Source organism: Cavia porcellus, unplaced genomic scaffold, assembly GCF_034190915.1.
Source record: "Cavia porcellus strain 051 isolate PalLab524CR breed Dunkin Hartley unplaced genomic scaffold, mCavPor4.1 scaffold_22, whole genome shotgun sequence".
Taxonomy (NCBI): domain Eukaryota; kingdom Metazoa; phylum Chordata; class Mammalia; order Rodentia; family Caviidae; genus Cavia; species Cavia porcellus.
In genome coordinates, this window is record NW_026947505.1 from 3,419,126 (window position 1) to 3,446,013 (window position 26,888).

Here is a 26,888-nt window from a genome sequence, read left to right on the forward strand (position 1 = left end):
CCTCCCCATGCTGACCACCCCGTGGTGCTTTTCTCCATCCTACATTGCCACTCAATGCGTATCCTAATTCAGACCCTCTGATTCACACCACCCCGTGATGTTTTCCTCACTCCTTCAAGTGAATGTAATGTTACACACACATACAATGCGCACCACACCACGATGTCTTTCAGAAACCTATCCTACATTGCCACTGCATGTTTCCTGACCTCCCCTTGCTAACCACCCCGTGGTGCTTTTCTCCATCCTACATTGCCCCTCCATGCCTATCCTAATTCTGTTCCTATGATTCACACCACCTCGTGATATTTTTCTCACTCCTACTAGTGAATGTAATGTTACACACCCATAGAATGCGCACCACCACGCGATGTTTTCCAGAAACCTATCCTCCCTTGCCCATGCATCTTTCTTGAACTCCCCATGGTGACCAGCCCGTGGTGCTTTTCTCCATCCTGCATTGCCACTCTCTGCCTATCCTAATTCAGACCCTGGGACTCACACCAGCCCGTGATATTTTTCTCACTCCTACTAGTGAATGTAATGTTTCACACCCATACAATGTGCACCTCCCCGCGATGTTTTTCAGAAACCTATCCTACTTTGCCACTGCATGTTTCCAGACTTCCGCATGCTGACCACCCCGTGGTGCTTTTCTCCATCCTACATTGCCACTCACTGCCTAAATTAATTCAGACCCTCAGATTCACACCACCCCGTGATGTGTTTCTCACTACTACTAGTGAATGGCTTGTTAGAAACCCATACAATGCCCACAACCCAGCGATGTTTTTCAGAAACTTATCCTCCAGTGCCACTGCATTTTGCCTGACCTCCCCATGCTGACAAGCCAGTGGTGGTTTTCTCCATCCTTCCTGGCCACTCACTGCCTATCCTTATTCAGACCCTCCGATTCACACCACCCGATGATGTTTTTCTCACTCCAACTTGTGAATGTAATGTTACACACACACACTCTTCGCACCACCCCGCGATGTTTTTCAGAAACCTATCCTTCATTGCCACTGCATGTTTCCATACCTCCCCATGCTGACCACCCCGTGGTGCTTTGGTACATCCTACATTGCCACTCACTGCCTATCCTAATTCAGATACTATGTTTCACACCACCCCGTGGTATTTTTCACACTCCTACTAGTGAATGGAATGTTACACACCCATACAATGCGCACGACCCCGCGATGTTTTTCAGAAACCTATCCTACATTGCCACTGCATGTTTCCTGACCTCCCCATGCTGACCAACCTGTGGTGCTTTTCTCCATTCTACATTGCCCTCACTGCCTATCGTAAAGGAGACCCTCTGACTCACACCAACCTCTGATGATTATCTCACTTCTACTAGTGAATGGCCTGTAAGAAACCCATACAATGCGCACCACCCCGCGATGTTTCTCAGAAACCTATGCTACACTGCCACTGCATGTTTCCTGACCTCCCCATGCTGACCACCCTGTGGTGCTTTTCTCCATCATACATTGCCACTCACTGCCTATCCTAATTCAGACCCTCTGATTCACAGCACCCGGTGATGTTTTTCTCACTCCTACTAGTGAATGAAATGTTACACACCCATATAATGCGCACCATCCCGGATGTTTTTCAGACACCTATCCAACATTGCCACTGCATGTTTCCTGACCTCCCCTTTCTGACCACCCTTTGGTGATTTTCTCCATCCTACATTGCCACTCACTGCCTAAATTAATTCAGACCCTCAGATTCACACCACCCGTGATGTGTTTCTCACTACTACTAGTGAATGGCTTGTTAGAAAACCATACAATGCCCACAACCCCGCGATGTTTTTCAGAAACTTATCCTCCAGTGCCACTGCTTGTTGCCTGACCTCCACATGCTGCGAAGCCAGTGGTGGTTTTCTCCATCCTACCTGGCCACTCACTGCGTATCCTTATTCAGACCCTCCGATTCACACCACCCGATGATGTTTTTCTCACTCCAACTTGTGAATGTAATGTTACACACCCACACTCTTCGCACCACCACGCGATGTTTTTCAGAAACCTATCCTTCATTGCCACTTCATGTTTCCATACCTCCCCATGCTGACCACCCCGTGGTGCTTTGGTACATCCTACATTGCCACTCACTGCCTATCCTAATTCAGATGCTATGTTTCACACCACCCCGTGGTATTTTTCACACGCCTACTAGTGAATGGAATGTTACACACCCATACAATGCGCACCACCCCGCGATGCTTTTCAGAAACCTATCCTACATTGCCACGGCACGTTTCCTGACCTCCCCATGCTGACCACCCCGTGGTGCTTTTGTCCATCCTACATTGCCACACACTTCCTATCCTAATTCACATCCTATGATTCACACCACGCCGTGATGTTTTTCACCCTCATACTAGTGAATGGAATGTTACACACCCATACAATGCACACCACCCCGCGATGTTTTTCAGAAACCTATCCTACATTGCCACTGCATGTTTCCTGACCTCCCCATGATGACCACCCCGTGGTTCTTTTCTCCATCCTACATTGCCCTCACTGCCTATCCTAAATCAGACACTCTGATTCACACCAACCTCTGATGATTATCTCACTTCTACTAGTGAATGGCCTGTTAGAAACCCATACAATGCACACCACCCCGCGATGTTTCTCAGAAACCTATGCTACACTGCCACTACATGTTTCCTGACCTCCCCATGCTGACCACCCTGTGGTGCTTTTCTTCATCATACATTGCCACTCACTGCCTATCCCAATTCAGACCCTCCGATTCACACAACCCCGTGATGTTTTTCTCACTCCTACTATTGAATGGAATGTTACACACCCATACAATGCACACCACCCCACAATGTTTTTTCAGAAACCTATCCTACATTGCCACTGCATGTTTCCTGACCTCCCCATGCTGACCACCCCGATGTGCTTATCTGCATCCTACATTGCCACTCACTGCCTATCCTAATTCAGATCCTATGATTCACACCACCCCGTGATGTTTTTCTCACTCCTACTAGTGAATGTAATGTTACACACCCATACAATGTGCACCACCCCGCGATGTTTTTCAGAAACCTATCCTTCATTGCCACTGCATGTTTCCTGACCTCCCCTTGGTGACCACCCTTTGGAGATTTTCTCCATCCTACATTGCCACTCACTGCCTATCCCAATTCAGACCCTCCGATTCACACAACCCCGTGATGTTTTTCTCACTCCTACTATTGAATGGAATGTTACACACCCATACAATGCACACCACCCCACAATGTTTTTTCAGAAACCTATCCTACATTGCCACTGCATGTTTCCTGACCTCCCCATGCTGACCACCCCGATGTGCTTATCTCCATCCTACATTGCCACTCACTGCCTATCCTAAATCAGACCCTCCGATTCACACCACCCCCTGATGATTATCTCACTCCTACTAGTCAATTGCCTGTTAGAAACCCTTAAGATGCGCACAACCCAGCGGTGTTTTTCAGAAACCTATCCTACATTGCCACTGCATGTTTCCTGACCTCCCCATGCTGACCACACCGTGGTGCTTTTTTCCATCATACAATGCCACTCACTGCCTATACTAATTCAGACCCTCCGATTCACACCACCCCGTGATGTTTTTCTCACTCCTACTAGTGAATGTAATGTTACACACCCATACAATTCGCAGCAACTCGCGATGGTTTTCAGACACCTATCCTACATTGCCACGGCATGTTTCCTGAACTCCCCTTGCTCAATACCCTTTGGTGATTTTCTCCATCCTACATTGCCACTCACTGCCTATCCTAATTCCGACCCTCCGATTCACAACACCCAGTGATGTTTTTCTTACTCCTACTAGTGAATGGCCTGCTAGAAACCGATACAATGTGCACCAACCCGCGATGTTTCTCAGAAACCTATCCTACTTTGCCACTGCATGTTTCCTGAACTCCCCATGCTGACCACCCTGTGGTGCTTTTCTCCATCCTACATTGCCACTCACTGCCTATCCTAATTCAGATCCTATGATTCACACCACCCCGTGATGTTTTTCTCACTCCTACTAGTGAATGTAATGTTACACATCCATAGAATGCGCACCACCACGCGATGTTTTCCAGAAAAGTATCCTACTTTGCCCCTGCATGTTTCCTGAACTCCCCATGGTGACCACCACGTGGTGCTTTTCACCATCCTACATTGCCACTCACTGCCTATCCTAATTCAGACCCTGGGACTCACACAACCCCGTGATGTTTTTCTCACTCCTACTAGTGAATGTAATGTTACACACCCATACAATGTGCACCACCCCGCGATGTTTTTCAGAAACCTATCCTACTTTGCCACTGCATGTTTCCAGACTTCCGCATGCTGACCACCCCGTGGTGCTTTTCTCCATCCTACATTGCCACTGACTGCCTAAATTAATTCAGACCCTCAGATTCACACCACCCCGTGATGTGTTTCTCACTCCTACTAGTGAATGGCTTGTTAGAAACCGATACAATGCCCACAACCCCGTGATGTTTTTCAGAAACTTATCCTCCAGTGCCACTGCATGTTTCCTGACCTCCCCATGCTGAGAAGCCAGTGGTGGTTTTCTCCATCCTACCTGGCCACTCACTGCCTATCCTTATTCAGACCCTCCGATTCACACCACTCCAAGATGTTTTTCTCACTCCAACTTGTGAATGTAATGTTACACACCCACACTATTCGCACCACCCCGCGATGTTTTTCAGAAACCTATCCTTCATTGCCACTGCATGTTTCCATACCTCCCCATGCTGACCACCCCGTGGTGCTTTTGTCCATCCTACTTTGCCACTCACTGCCTATCCTAATTCAGATGCTATGTTTCACACCACCCCATGGTATTTTTCTCACTCCTACTAGTGAATGGAATGTTACACACCCATACAATGCGCACCACCCCGCGATGTTTTTCAGAAACCTATCCTACATTGCGACGGCATGATTCCTGACCTCCCCATGCTGACCACCCCGTGGTGCTCTTGTCCATCCTACATTGCCACACACTTCCTATCCTAATTCAGATCCTATGATTCACACCACGCCGTGATGTTTTTCACCCTCATACTAGTGAACGGAATGTTACACACCCATACAATGCACACCACCCCGCGATGTTTTTCAGACACCTATCCTACATTGCCACTGCATGTTTCCTGACCTCCCCATGCTGACCACCCCGTGGTGCTTTTCTCCATCCTACATTGCCACTCAATGCGTATCCTAATTCAGACCCTCTGATTCACACCACCCCGTGATGTTTTCCTCACTCCTTCAAGTGAATGTAATGTTACACACACATACAATGCGCACCACACCACGATGTCTTTCAGAAACCTATCCTACATTGCCACTGCATGTTTCCTGACCTCCCCTTGCTAACCACCCCGTGGTGCTTTTCTCCATCCTACATTGCCCCTCCATGCCTATCCTAATTCTGTTCCTATGATTCACACCACCTCGTGATGTTTTTCTCACTCCTACTAGTGAATGTAATGTTACACACCCATAGAATGCGCACCACCACGCGATGTTTTCCAGAAACCTATCCTCCCTTGCCCCTGCATCTTTCTTGAACTCCCCATGGTGACCAGCCCGTGGTGCTTTTCTCCATCCTACATTGCCACTCTCTGCCTATCCTAATTCAGACCCTGGGACTCACACCAGCCCGTGATATTTTTCTCACTCCTACTAGTGAATGTAATGTTTCACACCCATACAATGTGGACCTCCCCGCGATGTTTTTCAGAAACCTATCCTACTTTGCCACTGCATGTTTCCAGACTTCCGCATGCTGACCACCCCGTGGTGCTTTTCTCCATCCTACATTGCCACTCACTGCCTAAATTAATTCAGACCCTCAGATTCACACCACCCCGTGATGTGTTTCTCACTACTACTAGTGAATGGCTTGTTAGAAACCCATACAATGCCCACAACCCAGCGATGTTTTTCAGAAACTTATCCTCCAGTGCCACTGCATTTTGCCTGACCTCCCCATGCTGACAAGCCAGTGGTGGTTTTCTCCATCCTTCCTGGCCACTCACTGCCTATCCTTATTCAGACCCTCCGATTCACACCACCCGATGATGTTTTTCTCACTCCAACTTGTGAATGTAATGTTACACACACACACTCTTCGCACCACCCCGCGATGTTTTTCAGAAACCTATCCTTCATTGCCACTGCATGTTTCCATACCTCCCCATGCTGACCACCCCGTGGTGCTTTGGTACATCCTACATTGCCACTCACTGCCTATCCTAATTCAGATACTATGTTTCACACCACCCCGTGGTATTTTTCACACTCCTACTAGTGAATGGAATGTTACACACCCATACAATGCGCACGACCCCGCGATGTTTTTCAGAAACCTATCCTACATTGCCACTGCATGTTTCCTGACCTCCCCATGCTGACCAACCTGTGGTGCTTTTCTCCATTCTACATTGCCCTCACTGCCTATCGTAAAGGAGACCCTCTGACTCACACCAACCTCTGATGATTATCTCACTTCTACTAGTGAATGGCCTGTAAGAAACCCATACAATGCGCACCACCCCGCGATGTTTCTCAGAAACCTATGCTACACTGCCACTGCATGTTTCCTGACCTCCCCATGCTGACCACCCTGTGGTGCTTTTCTCCATCATACATTGCCACTCACTGCCTATCCTAATTCAGACCCTCTGATTCACAGCACCCGGTGATGTTTTTCTCACTCCTACTAGTGAATGAAATGTTACACACCCATATAATGCGCACCATCCCGGATGTTTTTCAGACACCTATCCAACATTGCCACTGCATGTTTCCTGACCTCCCCTTTCTGACCACCCTTTGGTGATTTTCTCCATCCTACATTGCCACTCACTGCCTAAATTAATTCAGACCCTCAGATTCACACCACCCGTGATGTGTTTCTCACTACTACTAGTGAATGGCTTGTTAGAAAACCATACAATGCCCACAACCCCGCGATGTTTTTCAGAAACTTATCCTCCAGTGCCACTGCTTGTTGCCTGACCTCCACATGCTGCGAAGCCAGTGGTGGTTTTCTCCATCCTACCTGGCCACTCACTGCGTATCCTTATTCAGACCCTCCGATTCACACCACCCGATGATGTTTTTCTCACTCCAACTTGTGAATGTAATGTTACACACCCACACTCTTCGCACCACCACGCGATGTTTTTCAGAAACCTATCCTTCATTGCCACTTCATGTTTCCATACCTCCCCATGCTGACCACCCCGTGGTGCTTTGGTACATCCTACATTGCCACTCACTGCCTATCCTAATTCAGATGCTATGTTTCACACCACCCCGTGGTATTTTTCACACGCCTACTAGTGAATGGAATGTTACACACCCATACAATGCGCACCACCCCGCGATGCTTTTCAGAAACCTATCCTACATTGCCACGGCACGTTTCCTGACCTCCCCATGCTGACCACCCCGTGGTGCTTTTGTCCATCCTACATTGCCACACACTTCCTATCCTAATTCACATCCTATGATTCACACCACGCCGTGATGTTTTTCACCCTCATACTAGTGAATGGAATGTTACACACCCATACAATGCACACCACCCCGCGATGTTTTTCAGAAACCTATCCTACATTGCCACTGCATGTTTCCTGACCTCCCCATGATGACCACCCCGTGGTTCTTTTCTCCATCCTACATTGCCCTCACTGCCTATCCTAAATCAGACACTCTGATTCACACCAACCTCTGATGATTATCTCACTTCTACTAGTGAATGGCCTGTTAGAAACCCATACAATGCACACCACCCCGCGATGTTTCTCAGAAACCTATGCTACACTGCCACTACATGTTTCCTGACCTCCCCATGCTGACCACCCTGTGGTGCTTTTCTTCATCATACATTGCCACTCACTGCCTATCCCAATTCAGACCCTCCGATTCACACAACCCCGTGATGTTTTTCTCACTCCTACTATTGAATGGAATGTTACACACCCATACAATGCACACCACCCCACAATGTTTTTTCAGAAACCTATCCTACATTGCCACTGCATGTTTCCTGACCTCCCCATGCTGACCACCCCGATGTGCTTATCTGCATCCTACATTGCCACTCACTGCCTATCCTAATTCAGATCCTATGATTCACACCACCCCGTGATGTTTTTCTCACTCCTACTAGTGAATGTAATGTTACACACCCATACAATGTGCACCACCCCGCGATGTTTTTCAGAAACCTATCCTTCATTGCCACTGCATGTTTCCTGACCTCCCCTTGGTGACCACCCTTTGGAGATTTTCTCCATCCTACATTGCCACTCACTGCCTATCCCAATTCAGACCCTCCGATTCACACAACCCCGTGATGTTTTTCTCACTCCTACTATTGAATGGAATGTTACACACCCATACAATGCACACCACCCCACAATGTTTTTTCAGAAACCTATCCTACATTGCCACTGCATGTTTCCTGACCTCCCCATGCTGACCACCCCGATGTGCTTATCTCCATCCTACATTGCCACTCACTGCCTATCCTAAATCAGACCCTCCGATTCACACCACCCCCTGATGATTATCTCACTCCTACTAGTCAATTGCCTGTTAGAAACCCTTAAGATGCGCACAACCCAGCGGTGTTTTTCAGAAACCTATCCTACATTGCCACTGCATGTTTCCTGACCTCCCCATGCTGACCACACCGTGGTGCTTTTTTCCATCATACAATGCCACTCACTGCCTATACTAATTCAGACCCTCCGATTCACACCACCCCGTGATGTTTTTCTCACTCCTACTAGTGAATGTAATGTTACACACCCATACAATTCGCAGCAACTCGCGATGGTTTTCAGACACCTATCCTACATTGCCACGGCATGTTTCCTGAACTCCCCTTGCTCAATACCCTTTGGTGATTTTCTCCATCCTACATTGCCACTCACTGCCTATCCTAATTCCGACCCTCCGATTCACAACACCCAGTGATGTTTTTCTTACTCCTACTAGTGAATGGCCTGCTAGAAACCGATACAATGTGCACCAACCCGCGATGTTTCTCAGAAACCTATCCTACTTTGCCACTGCATGTTTCCTGAACTCCCCATGCTGACCACCCTGTGGTGCTTTTCTCCATCCTACATTGCCACTCACTGCCTATCCTAATTCAGATCCTATGATTCACACCACCCCGTGATGTTTTTCTCACTCCTACTAGTGAATGTAATGTTACACATCCATAGAATGCGCACCACCACGCGATGTTTTCCAGAAAAGTATCCTACTTTGCCCCTGCATGTTTCCTGAACTCCCCATGGTGACCACCACGTGGTGCTTTTCACCATCCTACATTGCCACTCACTGCCTATCCTAATTCAGACCCTGGGACTCACACAACCCCGTGATGTTTTTCTCACTCCTACTAGTGAATGTAATGTTACACACCCATACAATGTGCACCACCCCGCGATGTTTTTCAGAAACCTATCCTACTTTGCCACTGCATGTTTCCAGACTTCCGCATGCTGACCACCCCGTGGTGCTTTTCTCCATCCTACATTGCCACTGACTGCCTAAATTAATTCAGACCCTCAGATTCACACCACCCCGTGATGTGTTTCTCACTCCTACTAGTGAATGGCTTGTTAGAAACCGATACAATGCCCACAACCCCGTGATGTTTTTCAGAAACTTATCCTCCAGTGCCACTGCATGTTTCCTGACCTCCCCATGCTGAGAAGCCAGTGGTGGTTTTCTCCATCCTACCTGGCCACTCACTGCCTATCCTTATTCAGACCCTCCGATTCACACCACTCCAAGATGTTTTTCTCACTCCAACTTGTGAATGTAATGTTACACACCCACACTATTCGCACCACCCCGCGATGTTTTTCAGAAACCTATCCTTCATTGCCACTGCATGTTTCCATACCTCCCCATGCTGACCACCCCGTGGTGCTTTTGTCCATCCTACTTTGCCACTCACTGCCTATCCTAATTCAGATGCTATGTTTCACACCACCCCATGGTATTTTTCTCACTCCTACTAGTGAATGGAATGTTACACACCCATACAATGCGCACCACCCCGCGATGTTTTTCAGAAACCTATCCTACATTGCGACGGCATGATTCCTGACCTCCCCATGCTGACCACCCCGTGGTGCTCTTGTCCATCCTACATTGCCACACACTTCCTATCCTAATTCAGATCCTATGATTCACACCACGCCGTGATGTTTTTCACCCTCATACTAGTGAACGGAATGTTACACACCCATACAATGCACACCACCCCGCGATGTTTTTCAGACACCTATCCTACATTGCCACTGCATGTTTCCTGACCTCCCCATGCTGACCACCCCGTGGTGCTTTTCTCCATCCTACATTGCCACTCAATGCGTATCCTAATTCAGACCCTCTGATTCACACCACCCCGTGATGTTTTCCTCACTCCTTCAAGTGAATGTAATGTTACACACACATACAATGCGCACCACACCACGATGTCTTTCAGAAACCTATCCTACATTGCCACTGCATGTTTCCTGACCTCCCCTTGCTAACCACCCCGTGGTGCTTTTCTCCATCCTACATTGCCCCTCCATGCCTATCCTAATTCTGTTCCTATGATTCACACCACCTCGTGATGTTTTTCTCACTCCTACTAGTGAATGTAATGTTACACACCCATAGAATGCGCACCACCACGCGATGTTTTCCAGAAACCTATCCTCCCTTGCCCCTGCATCTTTCTTGAACTCCCCATGGTGACCAGCCCGTGGTGCTTTTCTCCATCCTACATTGCCACTCTCTGCCTATCCTAATTCAGACCCTGGGACTCACACCAGCCCGTGATATTTTTCTCACTCCTACTAGTGAATGTAATGTTTCACACCCATACAATGTGGACCTCCCCGCGATGTTTTTCAGAAACCTATCCTACTTTGCCACTGCATGTTTCCAGACTTCCGCATGCTGACCACCCCGTGGTGCTTTTCTCCATCCTACATTGCCACTCACTGCCTAAATTAATTCAGACCCTCAGATTCACACCACCCCGTGATGTGTTTCTCACTACTACTAGTGAATGGCTTGTTAGAAACCCATACAATGCCCACAACCCAGCGATGTTTTTCAGAAACTTATCCTCCAGTGCCACTGCATTTTGCCTGACCTCCCCATGCTGACAAGCCAGTGGTGGTTTTCTCCATCCTTCCTGGCCACTCACTGCCTATCCTTATTCAGACCCTCCGATTCACACCACCCGATGATGTTTTTCTCACTCCAACTTGTGAATGTAATGTTACACACACACACTCTTCGCACCACCCCGCGATGTTTTTCAGAAACCTATCCTTCATTGCCACTGCATGTTTCCATACCTCCCCATGCTGACCACCCCGTGGTGCTTTGGTACATCCTACATTGCCACTCACTGCCTATCCTAATTCAGATACTATGTTTCACACCACCCCGTGGTATTTTTCACACTCCTACTAGTGAATGGAATGTTACACACCCATACAATGCGCACGACCCCGCGATGTTTTTCAGAAACCTATCCTACATTGCCACTGCATGTTTCCTGACCTCCCCATGCTGACCAACCTGTGGTGCTTTTCTCCATTCTACATTGCCCTCACTGCCTATCGTAAAGGAGACCCTCTGACTCACACCAACCTCTGATGATTATCTCACTTCTACTAGTGAATGGCCTGTAAGAAACCCATACAATGCGCACCACCCCGCGATGTTTCTCAGAAACCTATGCTACACTGCCACTGCATGTTTCCTGACCTCCCCATGCTGACCACCCTGTGGTGCTTTTCTCCATCATACATTGCCACTCACTGCCTATCCTAATTCAGACCCTCTGATTCACAGCACCCGGTGATGTTTTTCTCACTCCTACTAGTGAATGAAATGTTACACACCCATATAATGCGCACCATCCCGGATGTTTTTCAGACACCTATCCAACATTGCCACTGCATGTTTCCTGACCTCCCCTTTCTGACCACCCTTTGGTGATTTTCTCCATCCTACATTGCCACTCACTGCCTAAATTAATTCAGACCCTCAGATTCACACCACCCGTGATGTGTTTCTCACTACTACTAGTGAATGGCTTGTTAGAAAACCATACAATGCCCACAACCCCGCGATGTTTTTCAGAAACTTATCCTCCAGTGCCACTGCTTGTTGCCTGACCTCCACATGCTGCGAAGCCAGTGGTGGTTTTCTCCATCCTACCTGGCCACTCACTGCGTATCCTTATTCAGACCCTCCGATTCACACCACCCGATGATGTTTTTCTCACTCCAACTTGTGAATGTAATGTTACACACCCACACTCTTCGCACCACCACGCGATGTTTTTCAGAAACCTATCCTTCATTGCCACTGCATGTTTCCATACCTCCCCATGCTGACCACCCCGTGGTGCTTTGGTACATCCTACATTGCCACTCACTGCCTATCCTAATTCAGATGCTATGTTTCACACCACCCCGTGGTATTTTTCACACGCCTACTAGTGAATGGAATGTTACACACCCATACAATGCGCACCACCCCGCGATGCTTTTCAGAAACCTATCCTACATTGCCACGGCACGTTTCCTGACCTCCCCATGCTGACCACCCCGTGGTGCTTTTGTCCATCCTACATTGCCACACACTTCCTATCCTAATTCACATCCTATGATTCACACCACGCCGTGATGTTTTTCACCCTCATACTAGTGAATGGAATGTTACACACCCATACAATGCACACCACCCCGCGATGTTTTTCAGAAACCTATCCTACATTGCCACTGCATGTTTCCTGACCTCCCCATGATGACCACCCCGTGGTTCTTTTCTCCATCCTACATTGCCCTCACTGCCTATCCTAAATCAGACACTCTGATTCACACCAACCTCTGATGATTATCTCACTTCTACTAGTGAATGGCCTGTTAGAAACCCATACAATGCACACCACCCCGCGATGTTTCTCAGAAACCTATGCTACACTGCCACTACATGTTTCCTGACCTCCCCATGCTGACCACCCTGTGGTGCTTTTCTTCATCATACATTGCCACTCACTGCCTATCCCAATTCAGACCCTCCGATTCACACAACCCCGTGATGTTTTTCTCACTCCTACTATAGAATGGAATGTTACACACCCATACAATGCACACCACCCCACAATGTTTTTTCAGAAACCTATCCTACATTGCCACTGCATGTTTCCTGACCTCCCCATGCTGACCACCCCGATGTGCTTATCTGCATCCTACATTGCCACTCACTGCCTATCCTAATTCAGATCCTATGATTCACACCACCCCGTGATGTTTTTCTCACTCCTACTAGTGAATGTAATGTTACACACCCATACAATGTGCACCACCCCGCGATGTTTTTCAGAAACCTATCCTTCATTGCCACTGCATGTTTCCTGACCTCCCCTTGGTGACCACCCTTTGGAGATTTTCTCCATCCTACATTGCCACTCACTGCCTATCCCAATTCAGACCCTCCGATTCACACAACCCCGTGATGTTTTTCTCACTCCTACTATTGAATGGAATGTTACACACCCATACAATGCACACCACCCCACAATGTTTTTTCAGAAACCTATCCTACATTGCCACTGCATGTTTCCTGACCTCCCCATGCTGACCACCCCGATGTGCTTATCTCCATCCTACATTGCCACTCACTGCCTATCCTAAATCAGACCCTCCGATTCACACCACCCCCTGATGATTATCTCACTCCTACTAGTCAATTGCCTGTTAGAAACCCTTAAGATGCACACAACCCAGCGGTGTTTTTCAGAAACCTATCCTACATTGCCACTGCATGTTTCCTGACCTCCCCATGCTGACCACACCGTGGTGCTTTTTTCCATCATACAATGCCACTCACTGCCTATACTAATTCAGACCCTCCGATTCACACCACCCCGTGATGTTTTTCTCACTCCTACTAGTGAATGTAATGTTACACACCCATACAATTCGCAGCAACTCGCGATGGTTTTCAGACACCTATCCTACATTGCCACGGCATGTTTCCTGAACTCCCCTTGCTCAATACCCTTTGGTGATTTTCTCCATCCTACATTGCCACTCACTGCCTATCCTAATTCCGACCCTCCGATTCACAACACCCAGTGATGTTTTTCTTACTCCTACTAGTGAATGGCCTGCTAGAAACCGATACAATGTGCACCAACCCGCGATGTTTCTCAGAAACCTATCCTACTTTGCCACTGCATGTTTCCTGAACTCCCCATGCTGACCACCCTGTGGTGCTTTTCTCCATCCTACATTGCCACTCACTGCCTATCCTAATTCAGATCCTATGATTCACACCACCCCGTGATGTTTTTCTCACTCCTACTAGTGAATGTAATGTTACACATCCATAGAATGCGCACCACCACGCGATGTTTTCCAGAAAAGTATCCTACTTTGCCCCTGCATGTTTCCTGAACTCCCCATGGTGACCACCACGTGGTGCTTTTCACCATCCTACATTGCCACTCACTGCCTATCCTAATTCAGACCCTGGGACTCACACAACCCCGTGATGTTTTTCTCACTCCTACTAGTGAATGTAATGTTACACACCCATACATTGTGCACCACCCCGCGATGTTTTTCAGAAACCTATCCTACTTTGCCACTGCATGTTTCCTGACCTCCCCTTTCTGACCACCATTTTGTGATTTTCTCCTTCCTACATTGCCACTCACTGCCTATCCTCATTCAGACCCTCCGATTCACATCACCCAGTAATGTTTTTCTCACTCCTACTAGTGAATGGAACGTTGCACAACCATGCAATGTGCACCACCCCGCGATGTTTTTCAGAAACCTATCCTACATAGCCACTGTCTGTTTCCTGACCTCCCCATGCTGACCACCCCGAGGTGGTGTTCTCCATCCTACATTGCCACTCACTTCCTATCCCAATTCAGACCCTCCGTTTCACACCACCCCGTGATGTTTTTCCCACTCCTACTAGTGAATGGCCTGTTAGAAACCCATAAAATGCGCACCAATCCGCGATGTTTTTAAGAAACTTATCCTACATTGCCACTGCATGTTTCCTGACCTCCGCTTGCTAACCCCGTGGTGCTTTTCTCCATCCTACATTGCCCCTCCCTGCCTATCCTAATTCTGATCCTGTGATTCACACCACCCCGTGATATTTTTCTCACTCCTACTAGTGAATGTAATGTTACACACCCATACAATGCGCACCACCCCGCGATGTTTTTCAAAAACATATCCTACATTGCCACGGCATGTTTCCTGACCTCCCCATGCTGACCACCCCGATGTGCTTTTCTCCATCCTACATTTCAACTCACTGCCTATCCTTATTCCGACCCTCTGATTCACACCACCCAGTGATCTTTTTCTCACTCCTACTGGTGAATGCAATGTTACACACCCATACAATGCGCACCACCCCGTATTTTTTTCAGAAACCTATCTTACATTGCCACTGCATCTTTCCTGTTTCCCAATGCTGACCACCCCGTGGTGCTTTTCTCCATCCTACATTGCCCCTCACTGCCTATCCTGAATCAGACCCTCCGATTCACACCACCCCCTGATGTTTATCTCACTCCTACTAGTGAATTGCCTGTTAGAAACCCTTAAAATGTGCACAACCCAGCGTTGTTTTTCAGAAACCTATCCTACATTGCCACTGCATGTTTCCTGACGTCCCCATGCTGACCACCCCGTGGTGCTTTTTTCCATCATACAATGCCACTCACTGCCTATCCTAATTCAGACCATCCGATTCACACCACCCCGTGATTTTTTTCTCACTCCTACTAGTGAATGTAATGTTACACAACCATACAATGCGCACCACCCCGCGATGTGTTTCAGAAACCTATCGTACATTGCGACTGCATGTATCCTGAACTCACCATGCTGACCACCCCGTGGTGCTTTTCTCCATCTTACATTGCCACTCACTGCCTATCCTAATTCCGATCCTATGATTCACACCACCCCGTGATGTTTTTCTCACTCCTACTAGTGAATGTAATGTTACACACCCATACAATGTGCACCACCCCGCGATGTTTTTCAGAAACCTATCTTACATTGCCACTGCATATTTCCTGACCTCCCCTTGGTGACCACCCTTTGGAGATTTTCTCCATCCTACATTGCCACTCACTGCCTATCCCAATTCAGACCCTCCGATTCACACAACCCCGTGATGTTTTTCTCACTCCTACTATTGAATGGAATGTTACACACCCATACAATGCACACCACCCCACAATGTTTTTTCAGAAACCTATCCTACATTGCCACTGCATGTTTCCTGACCTCCCCATGCTGACCACCCCGATGTGCTTTTCTCCATCCTACATTGCCACTCACTGCCTATCCTAAATCAGACCCTCCGATTCACACCACCCCCTGATGATTATCTCACTCCTACTAGTGAATTGCCTGTTAGAAACCCTTAAAATGCCACAACCCAACGGTGTTTTTCAGAAACCTATCCTACATTGCCACTGCATGTTTCCTGACCTCCCCATGCTGACAAGCCAGTGGTGGTTTTCTCCATCCTACCTGGCCACTCACTGCCTATCCTTATTCAGACCCTCTGATTCACACCACCCCCAGATGTTTTTCTCACTCCAACTTGTGAAGGTAATGTTACACACCCACACTATTCGCACCACCCCGCGATGTTTTTCAGAAACCTATCCTTCATTGCCACTGCATGTTTCCATACCTCCCCATGCTGACCACCCCGTGGTGCTTTTGTCCATCCTACATTGCCACTCACTGCCTATCCTAATTCAGATGCTATGTTTCACACCACCCCGTGGTATTTTTCTCAATCCTACTAGTGAATGGAATGTTACACACCCATACAATGCGCACCACCCGGCGATGTTTTTCAGAAACCTATCCTACATTGGGACGGCATGTTTCCTGACCTCCCCATGCTGACCACCCCGTGGTTCTCTTGTCCATCCTACATTGCCACACACTTCCTATCCTAATTCAGATCCTATGATTCACACCACGCCGTGATGTTTTTCACCCTCATACTAGTGAATGGAATGTTACACACCCATACAATGCACACCACCCCGCGATGTTTTTCAGAAACCTATCCTACATTGCCACTGCATGTTTCCTGACCTCCACATGCTGACCAACCCGTCGTGCTTTTCTCCATCCTACATTTCCCTCACTGCCTATCCTAAATCAGACACTCTGATTCACACCAACCTCTGATGATTATCTCACTTCTACTAGTGAATGGCCTGTTAAAAACCTATACAATGCGCACCACCCCGCGATGTTTCTCAGAAACCTATGTTACACTGCCACTGCATGTTTCCTGACCTCCCCATGCTGACCACCCTGTGGTGCTTTTCTCCATCATACATTGCCACTCACTGCCTATCCTAATTCATACCCTCCGATTCATAGCACCCCGTGATGTTTTTCTCACTCCTACTAGTGAATGTAATGTTACACACCCATATAATGCGAACCATCCCGGATGTTTTTCAGACACCTATCCAACATTGCCACTGCATGTTTCCTGACCTCCCCATTCTGACCACCCTTTGGTGATTTTCTCCATCCTACATTGCCACTCACTGCCTATCCTAATTCACACCCTCCGATTCACACCACCCAGTGATGTTTTTCTCACTCCTACTAGTGAATGGAATGTTACACACCCATACAATGCGCACGACCCCGCGATGTTTTTCAGAAACCTATCCTACATTGCGATGGCATGATTCCTGACCTCCCCATGCTGACCACCCCGTGGTGCTCTTGTCCATCCTACATTGCCACACACTTCCTATCCTAATTCAGATCCTATGATTCACACCACGCCGTGATGTTTTTCACCCTCATACTAGTGAACGGAATGTTACACACCCATACAATGCACACCACCCCGCGATGTTTTTCAGACACCTATCCTACATTGCCACTGCATGTTTCCTGACCTCCCCATGCTGACCACCCCGTGGTGCTTTTCTCCATCCTACATTGCCACTCAATGCGTATCCTAATTCAGACCCTCTGATTCACACCACCCCGTGATGTTTTCCTCACTCCTTCAAGTGAATGTAATGTTACACACACATACAATGCGCACCACACCACGATGTCTTTCAGAAACCTATCCTACATTGCCACTGCATGTTTCCTGACCTCCCCTTGCTAACCACCCCGTGGTGCTTTTCTCCATCCTACATTGCCCCTCCATGCCTATCCTAATTCTGTTCCTATGATTCACACCACCTCGTGATGTTTTTCTCACTCCTACTAGTGAATGTAATGTTACACACCCATAGAATGCGCACCACCACGCGATGTTTTCCAGAAACCTATCCTCCCTTGCCCCTGCATCTTTCTTGAACTCCCCATGGTGACCAGCCCGTGGTGCTTTTCTCCATCCTACATTGCCACTCTCTGCCTATCCTAATTCAGACCCTGGGACTCACACCAGCCCGTGATATTTTTCTCACTCCTAGTAGTGAATGTAATGTTTCACACCCATACAATGTGCACCTCCCCGCGATGTTTTTCAGAAACCTATCCTACTTTGCCACTGCATGTTTCCAGACTTCCGCATGCTGACCACCCCGTGGTGCTTTTCTCCATCCTACATTGCCACTCACTGCCTATCCTAATTCAGATCCTATGATTCACACCACCCCGTGATGTTTTTCTCACTCCTACTAGTGAATGTAATGTTACACATCCATAGAATGCGCACCACCACGCGATGTTTTCCAGAAAAGTATCCTACTTTGCCCCTGCATGTTTCCTGAACTCCCCATGGTGACCACCACGTGGTGCTTTTCACCATCCTACATTGCCACTCACTGCCTATCCTAATTCAGACCCTGGGACTCACACAACCCCGTGATGTTTTTCTCACTCCTACTAGTGAATGTAATGTTACACACCCATACAATGTGCACCACCCCGCGATGTTTTTCAGAAACCTATCCTACTTTGCCACTGCATGTTTCCAGACTTCCGCATGCTGACCACCCCGTGGTGCTTTTCTCCATCCTACATTGCCACTGACTGCCTAAATTAATTCAGACCCTCAGATTCACACCACCCCGTGATGTGTTTCTCACTCCTACTAGTGAATGGCTTGTTAGAAACCGATACAATGCCCACAACCCCGTGATGTTTTTCAGAAACTTATCCTCCAGTGCCACTGCATGTTTCCTGACCTCCCCATGCTGAGAAGCCAGTGGTGGTTTTCTCCATCCTACCTGGCCACTCACTGCCTATCCTTATTCAGACCCTCCGATTCACACCACTCCAAGATGTTTTTCTCACTCCAACTTGTGAATGTAATGTTACACACCCACACTATTCGCACCACCCCGCGATGTTTTTCAGAAACCTATCCTTCATTGCCACTGCATGTTTCCATACCTCCCCATGCTGACCACCCCGTGGTGCTTTTGTCCATCCTACTTTGCCACTCACTGCCTATCCTAATTCAGATGCTATGTTTCACACCACCCCATGGTATTTTTCTCACTCCTACTAGTGAATGGAATGTTACACACCCATACAATGCGCACCACCCCGCGATGTTTTTCAGAAACCTATCCTACATTGCGACGGCATGATTCCTGACCTCCCCATGCTGACCACCCCGTGGTGCTCTTGTCCATCCTACATTGCCACACACTTCCTATCCTAATTCAGATCCTATGATTCACACCACGCCGTGATGTTTTTCACCCTCATACTAGTGAACGGAATGTTACACACCCATACAATGCACACCACCCCGCGATGTTTTTCAGACACCTATCCTACATTGCCACTGCATGTTTCCTGACCTCCCCATGCTGACCACCCCGTGGTGCTTTTCTCCATCCTACATTGCCACTCAATGCGTATCCTAATTCAGACCCTCTGATTCACACCACCCCGTGATGTTTTCCTCACTCCTTCAAGTGAATGTAATGTTACACACACATACAATGCGCACCACACCACGATGTCTTTCAGAAACCTATCCTACATTGCCACTGCATGTTTCCTGACCTCCCCTTGCTAACCACCCCGTGGTGCTTTTCTCCATCCTACATTGCCCCTCCATGCCTATCCTAATTCTGTTCCTATGATTCACACCACCTCGTGATATTTTTCTCACTCCTACTAGTGAATGTAATGTTACACACCCATAGAATGCGCACCACCACGCGATGTTTTCCAGAAACCTATCCTCCCTTGCCCATGCATCTTTCTTGAACTCCCCATGGTGACCAGCCCGTGGTGCTTTTCTCCATCCTGCATTGCCACTCTCTGCCTATCCTAATTCAGACCCTGGGACTCACACCAGCCCGTGATATTTTTCTCACTCCTACTAGTGAATGTAATGTTTCACACCCATACAATGTGCACCTCCCCGCGATGTTTTTCAGAAACCTATCCTACTTTGCCACTGCATGTTTCCAGACTTCCGCATGCTGACCACCCCGTGGTGCTTTTCTCCATCCTACATTGCCACTCACTGCCTAAATTAATTCAGACCCTCAGATTCACACCACCCCGTGATGTGTTTCTCACTACTACTAGTGAATGGCTTGTTAGAAACCCATACAATGCCCACAACCCAGCGATGTTTTTCAGAAACTTATCCTCCAGTGCCACTGCATTTTGCCTGACCTCCCCATGCTGACAAGCCAGTGGTGGTTTTCTCCATCCTTCCTGGCCACTCACTGCCTATCCTTATTCAGACCCTCCGATTCACACCACCCGATGATGTTTTTCTCACTCCAACTTGTGAATGTAATGTTACACACACACACTCTTCGCACCACCCCGCGATGTTTTTCAGAAACCTATCCTTCATTGCCACTGCATGTTTCCATACCTCCCCATGCTGACCACCCCGTGGTGCTTTGGTACATCCTACATTGCCACTCACTGCCTATCCTAATTCAGATACTATGTTTCACACCACCCCGTGGTATTTTTCACACTCCTACTAGTGAATGGAATGTTACACACCCATACAATGCGCACGACCCCGCGATGTTTTTCAGAAACCTATCCTACATTGCCACTGCATGTTTCCTGACCTCCCCATGCTGACCAACCTGTGGTGCTTTTCTCCATTCTACATTGCCCTCACTGCCTATCGTAAAGGAGACCCTCTGACTCACACCAACCTCTGATGATTATCTCACTTCTACTAGTGAATGGCCTGTAAGAAACCCATACAATGCGCACCACCCCGCGATGTTTCTCAGAAACCTATGCTACACTGCCACTGCATGTTTCCTGACCTCCCCATGCTGACCACCCTGTGGTGCTTTTCTCCATCATACATTGCCACTCACTGCCTATCCTAATTCAGACCCTCTGATTCACAGCACCCGGTGATGTTTTTCTCACTCCTACTAGTGAATGAAATGTTACACACCCATATAATGCGCACCATCCCGGATGTTTTTCAGACACCTATCCAACATTGCCACTGCATGTTTCCTGACCTCCCCTTTCTGACCACCCTTTGGTGATTTTCTCCATCCTACATTGCCACTCACTGCCTAAATTAATTCAGACCCTCAGATTCACACCACCCGTGATGTGTTTCTCACTACTACTAGTGAATGGCTTGTTAGAAAACCATACAATGCCCACAACCCCGCGATGTTTTTCAGAAACTTATCCTCCAGTGCCACTGCTTGTTGCCTGACCTCCACATGCTGCGAAGCCAGTGGTGGTTTTCTCCATCCTACCTGGCCACTCACTGCGTATCCTTATTCAGACCCTCCGATTCACACCACCCGATGATGTTTTTCTCACTCCAACTTGTGAATGTAATGTTACACACCCACACTCTTCGCACCACCACGCGATGTTTTTCAGAAACCTATCCTTCATTGCCACTTCATGTTTCCATACCTCCCCATGCTGACCACCCCGTGGTGCTTTGGTACATCCTACATTGCCACTCACTGCCTATCCTAATTCAGATGCTATGTTTCACACCACCCCGTGGTATTTTTCACACGCCTACTAGTGAATGGAATGTTACACACCCATACAATGCGCACCACCCCGCGATGCTTTTCAGAAACCTATCCTACATTGCCACGGCACGTTTCCTGACCTCCCCATGCTGACCACCCCGTGGTGCTTTTGTCCATCCTACATTGCCACACACTTCCTATCCTAATTCACATCCTATGATTCACACCACGCCGTGATGTTTTTCACCCTCATACTAGTGAATGGAATGTTACACACCCATACAATGCACACCACCCCGCGATGTTTTTCAGAAACCTATCCTACATTGCCACTGCATGTTTCCTGACCTCCCCATGATGACCACCCCGTGGTTCTTTTCTCCATCCTACATTGCCCTCACTGCCTATCCTAAATCAGACACTCTGATTCACACCAACCTCTGATGATTATCTCACTTCTACTAGTGAATGGCCTGTTAGAAACCCATACAATGCACACCACCCCGCGATGTTTCTCAGAAACCTATGCTACACTGCCACTACATGTTTCCTGACCTCCCCATGCTGACCACCCTGTGGTGCTTTTCTTCATCATACATTGCCACTCACTGCCTATCCCAATTCAGACCCTCCGATTCACACAACCCCGTGATGTTTTTCTCACTCCTACTATTGAATGGAATGTTACACACCCATACAATGCACACCACCCCACAATGTTTTTTCAGAAACCTATCCTACATTGCCACTGCATGTTTCCTGACCTCCCCATGCTGACCACCCCGATGTGCTTATCTGCATCCTACATTGCCACTCACTGCCTATCCTAATTCAGATCCTATGATTCACACCACCCCGTGATGTTTTTCTCACTCCTACTAGTGAATGTAATGTTACACACCCATACAATGTGCACCACCCCGCGATGTTTTTCAGAAACCTATCCTTCATTGCCACTGCATGTTTCCTGACCTCCCCTTGGTGACCACCCTTTGGAGATTTTCTCCATCCTACATTGCCACTCACTGCCTATCCCAATTCAGACCCTCCGATTCACACAACCCCGTGATGTTTTTCTCACTCCTACTATTGAATGGAATGTTACACACCCATACAATGCACACCACCCCACAATGTTTTTTCAGAAACCTATCCTACATTGCCACTGCATGTTTCCTGACCTCCCCATGCTGACCACCCCGATGTGCTTATCTCCATCCTACATTGCCACTCACTGCCTATCCTAAATCAGACCCTCCGATTCACACCACCCCCTGATGATTATCTCACTCCTACTAGTCAATTGCCTGTTAGAAACCCTTAAGATGCGCACAACCCAGCGGTGTTTTTCAGAAACCTATCCTACATTGCCACTGCATGTTTCCTGACCTCCCCATGCTGACCACACCGTGGTGCTTTTTTCCATCATACAATGCCACTCACTGCCTATACTAATTCAGACCCTCCGATTCACACCACCCCGTGATGTTTTTCTCACTCCTACTAGTGAATGTAATGTTACACACCCATACAATTCGCAGCAACTCGCGATGGTTTTCAGACACCTATCCTACATTGCCACGGCATGTTTCCTGAACTCCCCTTGCTCAATACCCTTTGGTGATTTTCTCCATCCTACATTGCCACTCACTGCCTATCCTAATTCCGACCCTCCGATTCACAACACCCAGTGATGTTTTTCTTACTCCTACTAGTGAATGGCCTGCTAGAAACCGATACAATGTGCACCAACCCGCGATGTTTCTCAGAAACCTATCCTACTTTGCCACTGCATGTTTCCTGAACTCCCCATGCTGACCACCCTGTGGTGCTTTTCTCCATCCTACATTGCCACTCACTGCCTATCCTAATTCAGATCCTATGATTCACACCACCCCGTGATGTTTTTCTCACTCCTACTAGTGAATGTAATGTTACACATCCATAGAATGCGCACCACCACGCGATGTTTTCCAGAAAAGTATCCTACTTTGCCCCTGCATGTTTCCTGAACTCCCCATGGTGACCACCACGTGGTGCTTTTCACCATCCTACATTGCCACTCACTGCCTATCCTAATTCAGACCCTGGGACTCACACAACCCCGTGATGTTTTTCTCACTCCTACTAGTGAATGTAATGTTACACACCCATACAATGTGCACCACCCCGCGATGTTTTTCAGAAACCTATCCTACTTTGCCACTGCATGTTTCCAGACTTCCGCATGCTGACCACCCCGTGGTGCTTTTCTCCATCCTACATTGCCACTCACTGCCTAAATTAATTCAGACCCTCAGATTCACACCACCCCGTGATGTGTTTCTCACTCCTACTAGTGAATGGCTTGTTAGAAACCGATACAATGCCCACAACCCCGTGATGTTTTTCAGAAACTTATCCTCCAGTGCCACTGCATGTTTCCTGACCTCCCCATGCTGAGAAGCCAGTGGTGGTTTTCTCCATCCTACCTGGCCACTCACTGCCTATCCTTATTCAGACCCTCCGATTCACACCACTCCAAGATGTTTTTCTCACTCCAACTTGTGAATGTAATGTTACACACCCACACTATTCGCACCACCCCGCGATGTTTTTCAGAAACCTATCCTTCATTGCCACTGCATGTTTCCATACCTCCCCATGCTGACCACCCCGTGGTGCTTTTGTCCATCCTACTTTGCCACTCACTGCCTATCCTAATTCAGATGCTATGTTTCACACCACCCCATGGTATTTTTCTCACTCCTACTAGTGAATGGAATGTTACACACCCATACAATGCGCACCACCCCGCGATGTTTTTCAGAAACCTATCCTACATTGCGACGGCATGATTCCTGACCTCCCCATGCTGACCACCCCGTGGTGCTCTTGTCCATCCTACATTGCCACACACTTCCTATCCTAATTCAGATCCTATGATTCACACCACGCCGTGATGTTTTTCACCCTCATACTAGTGAACGGAATGTTACACACCCATACAATGCACACCACCCCGCGATGTTTTTCAGACACCTATCCTACATTGCCACTGCATGTTTCCTGACCTCCCCATGCTGACCACCCCGTGGTGCTTTTCTCCATCCTACATTGCCACTCAATGCGTATCCTAATTCAGACCCTCTGATTCACACCACCCCGTGATGTTTTCCTCACTCCTTCAAGTGAATGTAATGTTACACACACATACAATGCGCACCACACCACGATGTCTTTCAGAAACCTATCCTACATTGCCACTGCATGTTTCCTGACCTCCCCTTGCTAACCACCCCGTGGTGCTTTTCTCCATCCTACATTGCCCCTCCATGCCTATCCTAATTCTGTTCCTATGATTCACACCACCTCGTGATGTTTTTCTCACTCCTACTAGTGAATGTAATGTTACACACCCATAGAATGCGCACCACCACGCGATGTTTTCCAGAAACCTATCCTCCCTTGCCCCTGCATCTTTCTTGAACTCCCCATGGTGACCAGCCCGTGGTGCTTTTCTCCATCCTACATTGCCACTCTCTGCCTATCCTAATTCAGACCCTGGGACTCACACCAGCCCGTGATATTTTTCTCACTCCTACTAGTGAATGTAATGTTTCACACCCATACAATGTGGACCTCCCCGCGATGTTTTTCAGAAACCTATCCTACTTTGCCACTGCATGTTTCCAGACTTCCGCATGCTGACCACCCCGTGGTGCTTTTCTCCATCCTACATTGCCACTCACTGCCTAAATTAATTCAGACCCTCAGATTCACACCACCCCGTGATGTGTTTCTCACTACTACTAGTGAATGGCTTGTTAGAAACCCATACAATGCCCACAACCCAGCGATGTTTTTCAGAAACTTATCCTCCAGTGCCACTGCATTTTGCCTGACCTCCCCATGCTGACAAGCCAGTGGTGGTTTTCTCCATCCTTCCTGGCCACTCACTGCCTATCCTTATTCAGACCCTCCGATTCACACCACCCGATGATGTTTTTCTCACTCCAACTTGTGAATGTAATGTTACACACACACACTCTTCGCACCACCCCGCGATGTTTTTCAGAAACCTATCCTTCATTGCCACTGCATGTTTCCATACCTCCCCATGCTGACCACCCCGTGGTGCTTTGGTACATCCTACATTGCCACTCACTGCCTATCCTAATTCAGATACTATGTTTCACACCACCCCGTGGTATTTTTCACACTCCTACTAGTGAATGGAATGTTACACACCCATACAATGCGCACGACCCCGCGATGTTTTTCAGAAACCTATCCTACATTGCCACTGCATGTTTCCTGACCTCCCCATGCTGACCAACCTGTGGTGCTTTTCTCCATTCTACATTGCCCTCACTGCCTATCGTAAAGGAGACCCTCTGACTCACACCAACCTCTGATGATTATCTCACTTCTACTAGTGAATGGCCTGTAAGAAACCCATACAATGCGCACCACCCCGCGATGTTTCTCAGAAACCTATGCTACACTGCCACTGCATGTTTCCTGACCTCCCCATGCTGACCACCCTGTGGTGCTTTTCTCCATCATACATTGCCACTCACTGCCTATCCTAATTCAGACCCTCTGATTCACAGCACCCGGTGATGTTTTTCTCACTCCTACTAGTGAATGAAATGTTACACACCCATATAATGCGCACCATCCCGGATGTTTTTCAGACACCTATCCAACATTGCCACTGCATGTTTCCTGACCTCCCCTTTCTGACCACCCTTTGGTGATTTTCTCCATCCTACATTGCCACTCACTGCCTAAATTAATTCAGA